General features: G+C 47.6%; 1 pseudogene; it reads left to right on the forward strand.

Annotated features, from left to right (window-relative positions):
* The first annotated feature begins 6,162 nt into the window (after positions 1-6,162).
* On the forward strand, positions 6,163-6,369 carry LOC142260495 (U2 spliceosomal RNA; annotated as a pseudogene).
* Positions 6,370-12,913: the final 6,544 nt, after the last annotated feature.

Below are 12,913 nucleotides of genomic sequence, written 5' to 3' on the forward strand. Positions count from 1 at the left end.
GTCTTTTTAGAAAAACCTTTAGAAAAACCTTTGCACATAATTATATTATATGGCTATTATGAACGGTCTTTCACAAATTGATATATGTAGTGGTCATTGAATGTTGGTTGAATTTAAACATTGTTTAATTTTATGCAAATTATAACCAATTAAATATATGCATAAATAGTGCTCTAGGCAACAGCTGAGTTATCCTTGAGGAAGGGGGCCGTTACACGCCCCCGAAACACGCGTCGGATCAGGACTCTGTTTTTGCCTACCTCACCTGTGCGGTGATAACCTGCCAAGTAATCTCTCCCTCGTGTGGAATCAACCGGCTTCCACTGGACACGGTACGGATTGCCTGCTGGAGAGGTTGAGAGGTTACCGCTGACATTTCCTTTGTCTGCAACCAGGATACATTGGTACCTCCAGCGGTTCTGCATTGCTCGTTTGGAAGCGGATCGGAGCCTTGTGTGGTGCTAACCTGCCAAGCAACTTCCTCCTGTGTGGAATCAGTCAGCTGACACTGGATACGGTCTGGACTGCCCGCTGGAGAGGCTGAGTAGTTACCGCTGATCTTATTGTTGTCCGCAGCCAACATCTTGGTGCTTTCAGTGGCTTCGTACTGCTTGATTTCGAAAGTACATTTGGGAGAATACGGGACCGGCTGGTTTGTGGCCTTGTGAAGTGTTATAAAGGCTCTGTAAAGAGGGATGTCGGTAACCATACATCTCCCCCAGAGCCAGCACTAGTCGCGGCCACTGGCCTCAAAACGTCCGCTCTGGAAGTCTAACAGGTCAATCCTGTACATAGCGGTTCCAGCCTAATCAACGGAGAAATCCGGGGTGTTTTTTGCGGTCAAGTTGTTGTGAGGTTTATTCCCCCAGGCCCTGGGGGCGAATATAACGTCGCAAACTTATATTGTACAACTTAAAACTTGTAAGTTAGCCAGGGGTGGTATAGTACATCTTTCATTGTATAAGTCTAAATTATTAACCAAACAAAATATATGCCACCGGCCGGGGCATTACATTAGACTGGTAAAACTAAATCAATGTGAATATTGTATCACCTCGAAGTTAATTGGTTATACAAAAGAATTTTATTCTCATTACTTTCATTTTTTATTTTATGTGGTCCTTGTTTTATGTGGTCCTTGGTTTTAGTAATAATCAGTGTATTGTATATTATCAAATACTCTGTCTTGAAACAAGGATAGCAAAAAATTTTTTATTTGTGGTCTATTAATAAAATTATAAAAACCCATCTAGCGCTGGTTTATTGTGGATTTTTACTTAAAATCCTTTACACAGTTTATTAAAGGCTACTTTACACACTGCGATATCGGTCCCGATATCGCTAGTGTGGATACCCGCCCCCATCTGTTGCGCGACACGGGCAAATCGCTGCCCATGCTGCACAACACCGACCAGACCCGTCACACATACTTACCTGCCCGGCGACGTCGCTGTGACCGGCGAACCGCCTCCTTTCTAAGGAGGCGGTCCGTGCGGCGTCACAGCGACGTCACTGAGCGACCGCCCAATAGCAGCGGAGGGGCGGAGATGAGTGGCCGGAACATCCCGCCCACCTCCTTCCTTCCTCATAGCGGCTGGGAGGCAGGTAAGGAGAGGTTCCTCGTTTCTGCGGTGTCACACGGAGCGATGTGTGCTGCCGCAGGAGCGACGAACTACATCGTTACTGCTGCAGTAACGATAATCGAGAATGGAGACCCATGTCACCGATGAGCGATTTTGCACGTTTTTGCAGCGATGCAAAATCGCTCATCGGTGTCACACGCAGCAACATCGCTAATGCGGCCGGATGTGCGTCACAAATTCCGTGACCCCAACGACTCCGCATTAGCGATGTCGCAGCGTGTAAAGCCCCCTTTAGTGGGAGTGGTGTACAGGGTCTTAGCAGTAAAGAGTATTCCATATTTCTGCCAGATACCCACAGAGATATTGAAATCTGAAAAAAGAGACTTCTGCTCATTGAAGGTAAGAACTGCTCACATAGCGTTCAACTCCACAGCAAACGAGTGCTCTAGCACTGGCATCTCAGCAGGGATATTCCCCTACTACACATGTGTGTCTGGGTCCCTGTGACAGTTTACAGGACATAACTCAGGGCACCTAGACAGAAGGCAGAGGGACTACTTTCTATTTCTGGTGTAGAGCTTAGTACAATATATATATATATATACTATTACATGTGACACATGTACCTTGTATTACCATTATTCGCTGTATATGAACCCCTTTTCTCCGGGCATTATTTGTCTATAGCATTTTTCACGAACCTGAGGCAACTGAGAACCCTTCAGTGAAGGAATTCCACTAACCCTCACAATACCAACCAGGGGCCTCCCTGCAGTAACTCAGGTAGTTGTACCCATTCTCTTTCCGCATTCTATGTGTTCTTCTTCTTTCTTCTTTTTTTTCTTTTTTCTTCTTTTTATTTCTATCATGTAGTTCAGGGGTTTATAGATATATGTCCTGCATCTCATATTTCCTTTAGTGGTGCTTCTTACCCATTCTCATATCATTTACCCTAGTATTTCATGATCCTGAGGCGACTGAGAACCCTTTAATAAAGGAATCCTTTTTCACTTGAATTGTCAAGTGATACTTACCAGTGACTATCACGTAATGTTACAGGTAGTTGCATTTTCTTCCTCTTCTTTCTCTCCTTTCTTCTTTGTCACACGGTCCATTGTGTTATAGCCCACGTGTCATGATAACACTTGTACCATCTTTTCATTTAGATTCCACCTACAATTATTTACCGATTCCAGTTCTGAAATAGGCTTTCATGATCTACTCACTAGAATTCTCAAGTGCATAAGGTACTGAGACATATACATGTTCACACCATTATAAAGAACAAAGTATAAACATTGAGGTTTTTCTCACACCCATGTTCCTGTGTTCTTTGATATGATATGTGTTCATTTCCTTCACTATATAGGATTGCAAGTTTTCCATTTGTACCTTAATGGCAATGACGCTATACAATTGAACACATATCATCCTGTTATCCATATAGGTGTGTATTTACCTGCTTGACTATTTTTGGTTGTTTGATCCAGAATGTTTCTCCAGATAGGTCATGTGGAAATTTTCTTTCCTCAGTACAAATGTTTTCACTATGGCTTTGGAAAAATTTTTTGTATGTGCATCATGGTCATTTGACCCATTGTACTCTCAAGTAGCAATATATTGTACTGTTATGTTGTACTATGTACTAATTACGTGTTTATATGGTTTTGTAACCCTTTATGATCTTAGATAACTTTATCCTTGATAAAGACCTAAAAACAAGGTCGAAACGTTGGATGAATTATCCTTTTGCACAAATAAAGAATTTTCAGCATTCCAAGAGTTCTTTTCTTACGTTATTGATCACTATAGTGTGCCAGAGCTATTTCTATTGAATTGACTCTTATTTTTTCTGAGCACCTGCTATATACACAGTGACCCAGACATATTCAAGTTTCATTCAGAAGGCAGAGGGAAGCCTTAGCAGCTGAGCCTATATCTTGGCTTGTGAGCATTAGAACAGGCCGGCGATTACAGGGTAACATGAAAAATGTCCAGCTTGCATTATGACTAGAACATGACAATATCCTTTTAAGTACTAACCTATGATGCGTTCCTAAGCAGTTGATGTTATATGTTCTACATTTCATTTTCTGCATACTTTACAAGTAGTAGAATTTGCTTTGATATAGGCAACTGGATTTTCACAATGAAAAGGCAAAGGATAACGCCCGAAAAAGACGCCATACATTATGTCAGTGCCATCACTGACAAACCTGGATTGACCATGAAATACATCAATCCCCTTAAAGGTGAGTTAAAACAAGTTTTAACTAAATTGCCTTAATATTGTCATGCATTAGAATGACTGTCTTAGGTAATGATAAATATTTTCTACAGGAAGAGGAGTGTTTGCTGAAACTGAAATCGAAAAAGGGAGTTTTGTTGCAGAATATCGAGGCGAGCTCACGTATGCACTTACGATGGTAGACAACTACTCGAGATTTATGGTTGTGGTACAAGTCAAAGATCTAATGGCCCATACTGCAGCGAAGGTCTTCCAAGCACACTTATGCAGACCTCATGGCTACTCAGAGAGAGTCCTCACAGATCAAGGCACAGCCTTTGAAGCGGAAATCTTCAAGGACTTCTGCAGCTTTTACCGATGCAGGAAGATGCGCACTACACCCTACCATGCTCAAACCAATGGTTATCAACCTGCTCAGGACTTTACCCCATATTCCAGATGTGGCCTTACAAGTGATTTATAGAGGGGTAACAATACGTTGGGATCACCGGATCTAATCTCCCTTTTTATACACCCTAAAATCTTGTTTGCTTTAGAATAAACAATAACATCATAAAGGTATAGCAGTACCGTTTCAAAGTTTCGGTGTCCCAAGCAGCATTCCATCAGCCTCTGGAAGGTTCCTGGCAAATTGCACAGCTCGAAGGGCATGCTTTTGAACTCGCAGAGACCCATCGGGGTGGCAAAGGCGGTCTTCTCCCGGTCTGCCTCAGCAACGGACACTTGCCAATAGCGACTAGTGAGATCAAGGGTAGAAAAATAATTTGCAGTTCTCAATGCAGCTAGCTATTCCTCAATACAGGGGAGTGGTGCTGTCCTTCTTCTTTAACAGGACCAACGGAGCTGCCCAGAGGCTACAACTGTCACGGATAACCCCAGCCTCCTTCATGTTGCTCAACATGTCCTTGGTACACTGGTAATGTGCAGGTAGTTTTGGCTTATATCTCTCTTAGATGGGTGGGTGTGCACTTGTGGGGATGTAGTGTTTGACCCCTTTTATTCTTCAAAAGTCTAGCGGATGTTTGCTGAAGACTTGCTCGTATTCTTGCACTAGCCTGTAGACCCCCTTCTTGTGATGTGAAGGTGTGGAGTCAGTGCCTACGTGTAATTCCTTACACCACTCCTCTGGCTGACTTGGTGAGCTGTCACTGAATGGGTGGGCTGAAGCAATGGTGGATGCTGCTGTTTGGATAGCATGTGTATCTACTGAGAACAGCTTATCAATGGTGGCAAATCGGAGCAGCTTAATCTCTTGCTCTCCGCAGTTCAACACTCTCATGGGCACTCTTCCCTTCCATATTAATGAATAAAACTATGATGTAAATAGCATATAGATACCCCACAAATGCAGATAAAAGTAGGTTATGGGAAACGGGGGAAGAGAGAAACAGGAAAATAGTGGAATAAAGTATACCTTCCAGGTGGGAGAGGAAATGGCAGCACAGCCAGTGGAGGTGAAGCAAGGGGAGCCTGCAACTAAAGAGTTGAGAGCGTTATCACATGGTGACTGAGCCTGATTGTAACGGGAGCATAGAGGTGCCGATCCTGTCTTACCTGCGTTGGTGTAGAAGTGGGTGTCCTGTGGTGGAGTCAGCTATGTGCAGTGGTGGCCGTGGGTTCTTTTATGTGCGACCGTAGTAATAGCTGCGCCCACTTCCTGTATGGGAGTGGAATGCAGTGAGGGTAATGGAACGCACGCCTGCGCATTTGTGTTTAACGTCGCGCATGTGCAGAATGGAGAAAAGGCTGCGCTCACTTCCTAATGAAAGGGAGTGAGACGCATCTGGGAAGGGAAGGGAAAAGATTAGGGTTTGGGGATGATGAAAGGGCTTTCTACGGGCAAGGATGGCAAAGGGTGGCAGTGACGGAAAGTCAGGCAGCCTGTCCTGTCCTGTCCTGTCCGTCCGTCTTTTTGTATCATGAATTGGAAAGACTGCAAGGGGGAGGGGAGGTGCTTGTGTCCAAAAGGAGGAGTTATTCAGATTCATTGCAGTGGGTGCAAAAAGCACCATTCTTCTTGTTTTTGCTCTGCAAAACAGCCTTTTTAAGGGTTGGCTTGGGTGACAAAATGTCTTCTGTAGGCGTGGGTTTGTCTCCCTCTCCCTAAGATGTGTCCGGTATAGGCCAGGGTGCCACTCAAGGCCGTAACCAATTCGGGTTGTAGCTTCTCGGCCTTTTGGCTAAGATCAAGTGTAGTTTCGGATGACGCTACCTTGGTCGGTACTGGAAGGTGCCTGGGATTGCACGTCTGCCGGCCTTGAGGAAGTGTGTGCGCCTTCTGGTGACACATAGCCCTCTTGTGCCTGGACGGTTCCCAGGCAACGGGAGGCGATCACCTTTGTTATTTTGAAGTCCTACTGATAAACAGAAAAAAAAAAAAATTAAATCTGTTCTTATCAGTTTAATATCTGATACGTCCCCTCTCTGGGGACCATATATTAAATGGATTTTTAGAACAAGGAGATGGAAAAAATCTTGCTCTGTCCACTGCACGCATTGACCTGGTATTGCAGTACCTCCAGGACCGGTGCACCCCTTCTTAACCCAGTTTCCAAAAGCAGAACTCAATTCACCTGATTCAAATGAGCCCCATTAGTGAATTGAAAGAAAGCAAAAACTTTATATGCACCTCAATTTGGCCAATTCACTTTTCACACTTTCACCCTTTTTTTTATCTTTCACACCTTTTACTTGCTTTATTGATGCAAAAAGCTGTGCCAAATAGCAAACTCATCTCCACTCAACTTGACCAACTCTGCTATGTCCCGTGCAGTATCTTATTCTCAGTCTTATCTAGATCATTTGCAATTGAATAGAATAGATCCCTTTTGGCTGCTTATGACTGTGTAAAATATGTAGTTTTACTGGGCTGGGATGAGAGAATCCATTGAAGCATGGTGTAGGGATTGTGGTTCCTGTGTGCTAAGAAGAGAGGCTGGCACCAGCCAGAAAGCCCCATTGCAGCCAATAATCACTTAATAACTTTTTCAACTTGTCATCATATGGGAGGCCTTCCATTCCTTGTAGTAGTCTAGTTGCCCACCTTTGAACTGACTCTAACTTCTGAATGTCCTTATTAAAATGTGGAGCCCAAAACTGGTTCCCATATTCCAGATGTAGCCTTACAAGTGATTTATAGAGGTGTAACAATACGTTGGGATCACGGGATCTAATCTCCCTTTTTATACACCCTAAAATCTTGTCCCAAGCAGCATTCCATCAGCCTCTGGAAGGTTCCTGGCGCATTGCACAGCTCGAAGGGCATGCTTTTGAACTCGCAGAGACCCATAGGGGTGGCGAAGGCGGTCTTCTCCCGGTCTGCCTCAGCAACGGACACTTGCCAATAGTGACTAGTGAGATCAAGGGTAGAAAAATAATTTGCAGTTCTCAATGCAGCTAGCGATTCCTCAATACAGGGAGTGGTGCCGTCCTTCTTTTTTAACAGGATCAACAGAGCTGCCCAAAGGCTACAACTGTCACGGATAACCCCAGCCGCCTTCATGTTGCTCAACATGTCCTTGGTACACTGGCAATGTGAAGGTGGTATTGGCTTATAGCTCTCTTTGATGGGTGGGTGTGCACCTGTGGGGATGTGGTGTTGGACCCCTTTTATTCCCCCAAAATCTAGCGGGCTTCCCACCGGTAACCCGCTCCCCAGCTTGGATGGATGCTGAGGGAGCCCCTTTTGCCCGCAGGCTCTGGCCCTGGGAACTGTAGCCTTGGCGGTGACTGTGCTTCCCTCTACGGTGTGAGCTGTTGCCTTCAATCGGGTCTTGACTGCTGGGAAACCCTGGAGGTTCCTGTCGCTAAAGGATTTGACCGGTTTTACGGCGACTCCTAGCCTGGTCGGGGTCCGTAGGCCCTGCCGGATGGTGCTGGCTTCTCTTCACTCCCCGATCTGGTACCGGCGGGCCACCGCCCATCCCCGGTCCGTACGGTTCACTCCAATCAGCCTCTCCTGCAGAAGGTCACCACCGTCTGCCAACCTTGCTGAGTGCCCGGGCCACACACCCGGACACGGTCAGTCTCCTCTCCTCTTCACTTCTCTAACTCCAAAACTGATCTCTAATCTGACTCCTTTTCCCGCCTCCAGGACTGTGAACTCCTCGGTGGGTGGGATCAACCGCCTGTCCCACCCCCTGGTGTGGACATCAGCCCCTGGAGGAAGGCAACTGGGATTTGTGTTTAGCTTCGGTGTGCCTAGCCGGAGTGTAGAGTGTGTTGGTGTAGTACCTGTGATGACCTGGCTTGTCCAGGGCGCCACATTCCCCTATAGTAAAATGCAGACCGTCCGCGGGCTGCCCGTCCATCACCGGTTTTATTTTCACAACTGAAAAAGAATAAAACGGTAAAACATGTAAAAGCATCATAAACATTTTACAACGGTACAGCTTCCGCTCTTCTCCCACCCAAACAACCTGGCCCTGATGCTGCCCCTAAGAAGCGGGCAGCACCCCTTGACCCCAGTCCAGCACCAAGTTGCCCGAGCGGGTTCTGTCTCTTTCAGGGGGCCCACGTCTAAGGGGACCCCTGAACCCCCGGAGGATCACCACCGGTTACGGTAGTGGCGGGCCTAGGCCATCCCTTTCCTCCAGGCCCATCCTCCCAAATCAGCCTCTCCGGAGGCGGTAACGGTGTCAAGCCAACAAACATTTTTATTTACATTGCACTAAGTTTGTGGTTGCCCTGCAAGTTCTCGGGCTTGTCCGTAAGCAGTTCCTTACGCAATGGTTGCACAGTCCCTACGGGGACAACAGTTGCCGGCAACGGCCGGTTTAATCACGGTTCAATCAGGTAAACTTCTTTGGTTGATCATCTTTACTTATCATTTAAAACTTTCAAACTGGTACACTCAACACATAAAGCCCCCCCCTTTTAAAGAGTAGTTTCCCTGTACCTAAGTGGGGGTCTACCTAGGTTGGGGCGAGTGGACCTTCGGGGTCCGGTGTCAGTGGTGACAGGCAGTGGGGCAGAGGGAACAGTCAGTTCCTCCTCCCTGCTATCATGTGGGGCAGGCGGAGGCGTAGGGGAGCTGGGTACAGGTACATCCCTGGGCACTGGCTCGCGGTTAACCGTTTCCATCATTTCTTCATCCACGGGTTGTGGGAACAGTATCACTGGAAGGATCACCGCACCGTTCTGTGTAGGCCAGTCTGCTGGAAAATCACCCATCATGGTGTGGATTACCTCTTTTTCCTTCTCCACTGGACTGGGAACTGGAGCCTCATCCGCTACTCTCAATGCTGGTGGGCACTTCTTCAGGTGGTCTCGGGAAACCGTGGCCAAAGTCCCCCCCTGGTCACGGCTGATCTGGTAGGCCTTCCCATTCTCCCATCCTGTGGGCTGGACTACATACGGGGTTTTTTCCCATTGATCATCCAGCTTGTGGGCCCTTCTTTTCCGCTTCAGCACTACATCCCCAGGTCGGAAGGAACCGGCAGGCGCCTTCTTGTTGAAGCACTGCTCCTGTTGTCCCCGACTCCGGCACAAGTTCTTTTCAACATACTCCTGGACCTGTCGGTACTGTGTCCTCCGCCGAGTGTCCCATTCAGCTGTCGACAGGAGTGCTTCTGAAGCTTCCAAGCCCATTTCCAGATCCACTGGTAGCCGGCCGGGACGAGCTCTCATCAGGTATGCTGGAGTGCATTTCGTAGAGCTGGAAAGGATGTTGTTGTACATATCGACCAGGTCAGGTAGCTTCTCCAGCCACAGGTTCCGCTCTTCCAGTGGTAACGTCTTGAGGAGGCCCAGGACCAAGTGGTTCATCTTTTCACAAATGCCATTGGTTTGGGCGTGGTAAGGCGTGGTCCGGATTTTCTTGCAGCCGTACAACTGGCAGAATTCCTGGAATACCTCTGCTTCAAAGGCCGGACCCTGGTCGGTAAGCACCCTCTCCGGGTACCAATGCGGTCAACAGAAATAAGCCTGGAAAGCCTTAGCAGCGGTGCGGCCGGTTAAGTCCTTAACTGGGACAACCACCAGGAACCTCGAGTAGTGGTCTACGATGGTCAGAGCGTAGGTGTACCCACTTCGGCTGGGGGTGAGCTTTACATGGTCAAGGGCAACCAGCTCCAGCGGTTGGTGTGTAATGATCGGGTGTAGGGGTGCCTTCTGGCTGGCCTCGTCCTTCCTTCTCAATGCGCAAGGGCCACATTCTCGGCACCAGGCCTCCACAGATTCCCGCATTCCACTCCAATAGAACCGCTCTCTTAACAACATCTCTAGCTTCTTCCACCCGAAGTGCACTGCACCATCATGGTATGCTTGCAGGACGGTGGGCACGTTAGCCTGGGGAATCACCAGCTGGCGGATCTTCTCGTGAGTCTTTGGATTAATCAGCTCGCGATACAACTTCCCCTGGTGTAGGTATAGCCGGGTCCGTTCTTGCCACAGACGTTGGGCTTCGGCAGGGGCAGCAGGGTCTATCCCAGCAGAACCCTGTTCCACTAGAGTCTTGACCAGGCGGACAGCAGGTGCCTGGTCCTGAGCTTCCTGCCAGTCCTGTCGGGGCAGCGGATCCAGGTTCACCCGTTGTTGGTAGACGTGCACCTTCTCAGTGAATGGCCGGTGAAATGCAGGCAACTCGATCTCTTCGAGGTCATCATCCTCTGGCCCCTCTTCCGACAGGTGGGGCATCCGGGAGAGTGCATTGGCATTGACGTTGGTACGGCCGGCCCGGTACTTGATGGTGAAATCGTAGTTGGCTAACCTGGTCACCCACCGCTGCTCCAACGCGCCCAGCTTGGCCGTATCTAGATGGGTCAGCAGGTTATTGTCTGTGTACGCGGTGAACTTGGCTGCTGCCAGGTAATGGCGGAACCGCTCGGTGATAGCCCACACCAGTGCCAAGAGCTCAAGCTTGAAGGAGATGTAGTTCTCAGGGTTCCTCTCAGTCGGTCGGAGTTTTCGGCTAGCATAAGCTATTACCTTTTCCCTTCTGTCTTGGACCTGGGATAGAACAGCCCCCAAGCCCACATTGCTGGCGTCGGTGTAGAGGATGAATGGGCGGCTGTAGTCAGGGTACGGTAGGATTTCCTCTCCGGTCAGGGCTGTTCTCAGCTGGCGGAAGGATTCCTCATGCTTTTCTTCCCACACCAATGGGGCTACTAGGGATCTACCACCCTTGGTCTGTCCTACGAGGAGGTCTTGCATGGGGGCAGCCATCTTTGTGTACCCCTTAATGAAGCGACGGTAATATCCCACCAGGCCCAGAAACTGCCTCACTTCCCTCACTGTGGTCGGTCTCGGCCAGTCTTGGATGGCGGTGATCTTCTCGGGGTTGGGGGCGACACCTTCCGCACCAACCACATGTCCTAGGTACTGCACTCTGGGTTTCAGCAGATGACACTTTGAGGGCTTCAACTTCATCCCATACTTGGCAAGGGACGCGAACACCTCGGCTAGGTGCTCCAGGTGGGCTTCATACGTCTGTGAGTACACAATCACATCATCCAAGTACAGCAAAACGGTTCCATAGGCAGTCTTCTCTCGGTCTTCCGGTGCCACGGCCACCTGCCAGTACCCGCTGGTGAGGTCAAGGGTGGAGAAGTAGTTAGCGGTTCTCAGCGAGGCCAGGGACTCTTTGATGCGGGGCAGAGGGTAAGCATCCTTATGCGTTATCTGGTTAATCTTCCGGTAATCCACACACATCCGCATGGTGCCATCCTTCTTCTTAACCAGCACCAACGGAGCGGCCCAGGGACTACAGCTGTCCCTAATAACCCCTGCCTCCTTCATGTTCCTCAACATGTCTTTGGCGCATTGGTAGTGCGCAGGGGGAATAGGCCTGTATCTCTCTTTAATAGGGGATTGTGTACCGGTAGGGATGTGGTGTTGAACCCCTTTAATCTGCCCAAAATCTAGAGGGTGCTTGCTAAAAACCCGCTCATACTCCTGTACCACCCGGTATACCCCTTCCTTGTGGTGTATGGGGGTATCATCAGTGCCGACATGTAGCTCTCGATACCACTCGCCTAACTCCCCCAGGGATGAGTGGGAACCGGCAGCAGGCGGTGTGACCGGGGGAACGGCTTCATGGATCGTGTGGGGATCTAGAGTGAGCAATTTGGCAAGGGTAGCGTACCGGGTGGTGCATGAATGCACACATATTGGTTTTATAATCTTATTGTATTACTTTATATTCTTATTTCACTTGTGCATATCTCCACCATAATCCTGGCTAAGAAATATAGCTTTTTTTGGGGTACACAGGTAGTAAGGTCTTCTTTCTATTTCTTTAGGGGTGATATAGCCTGGTGGAACTCTAGACCTCTAACATTATATATGCACCCTTTTTCTTTATGGTTCTTGGACACCTTATAACATTCTTCCATACATATATATCTTTCTCATAAATTATAAATAATTAGGCATTTTTATATATTTTATTTACATTTTCATAAATAACTTTTTACAAAGCATGGGGGACATTCTCACATACATATAATTTTCATGTACGCATTCTGAAAATTTACGCATAAACCGTACACACTCCTTTTTGTAACAATTTCTATAACTCATTCGCTGAACTCTCATCCCGGATATTCATTCTTACACCGAATTTCCTGTTATAACACAACATTCATGATTTTTATTCAATTTATTTTTATTTTTTAGGTTTATTAGTAGTGATGAGCGAGTACTAAAAAGCTCGGGTGCTCGAAGCTCGGGCCGAGCCTCCCAAGATACTCGAGTACTCGGCCCGAGCACCGAGCCCAATGTTATCCTATGGGAGACCCGAGTATTTTTGTGAAATGACCACCGGCAGCATGTAGAAACCCTAAAAATGGCACAAAAGTCTCCGAAGAGTGCTCAAATGACATGGCAACAGCATGGGGAAGACCCCTTGAAGCATTTATCACTCAAAAGTCACAGCTGTGAATAATTTTGTCCGCGTTTTACGCCATTTTTACGGACTCACCAGAAAACCTTCCAAAATGACACCAAAATGATTTTTCATAGCGGAAATGTTAAGGGCACATACCCAATAGTGAGATAGAGCTAATGTATGTTACTTTTTGAGATCAATACATGAAAGATTTTACGTAAAACATTGTGTGGCACTCCGATGTCCCTGAGAAGA

Source organism: Anomaloglossus baeobatrachus, unplaced genomic scaffold (genome assembly GCF_048569485.1).
Source record: "Anomaloglossus baeobatrachus isolate aAnoBae1 unplaced genomic scaffold, aAnoBae1.hap1 Scaffold_115, whole genome shotgun sequence".
Classification (NCBI taxonomy): Eukaryota; Metazoa; Chordata; class Amphibia; order Anura; family Aromobatidae; genus Anomaloglossus; species Anomaloglossus baeobatrachus.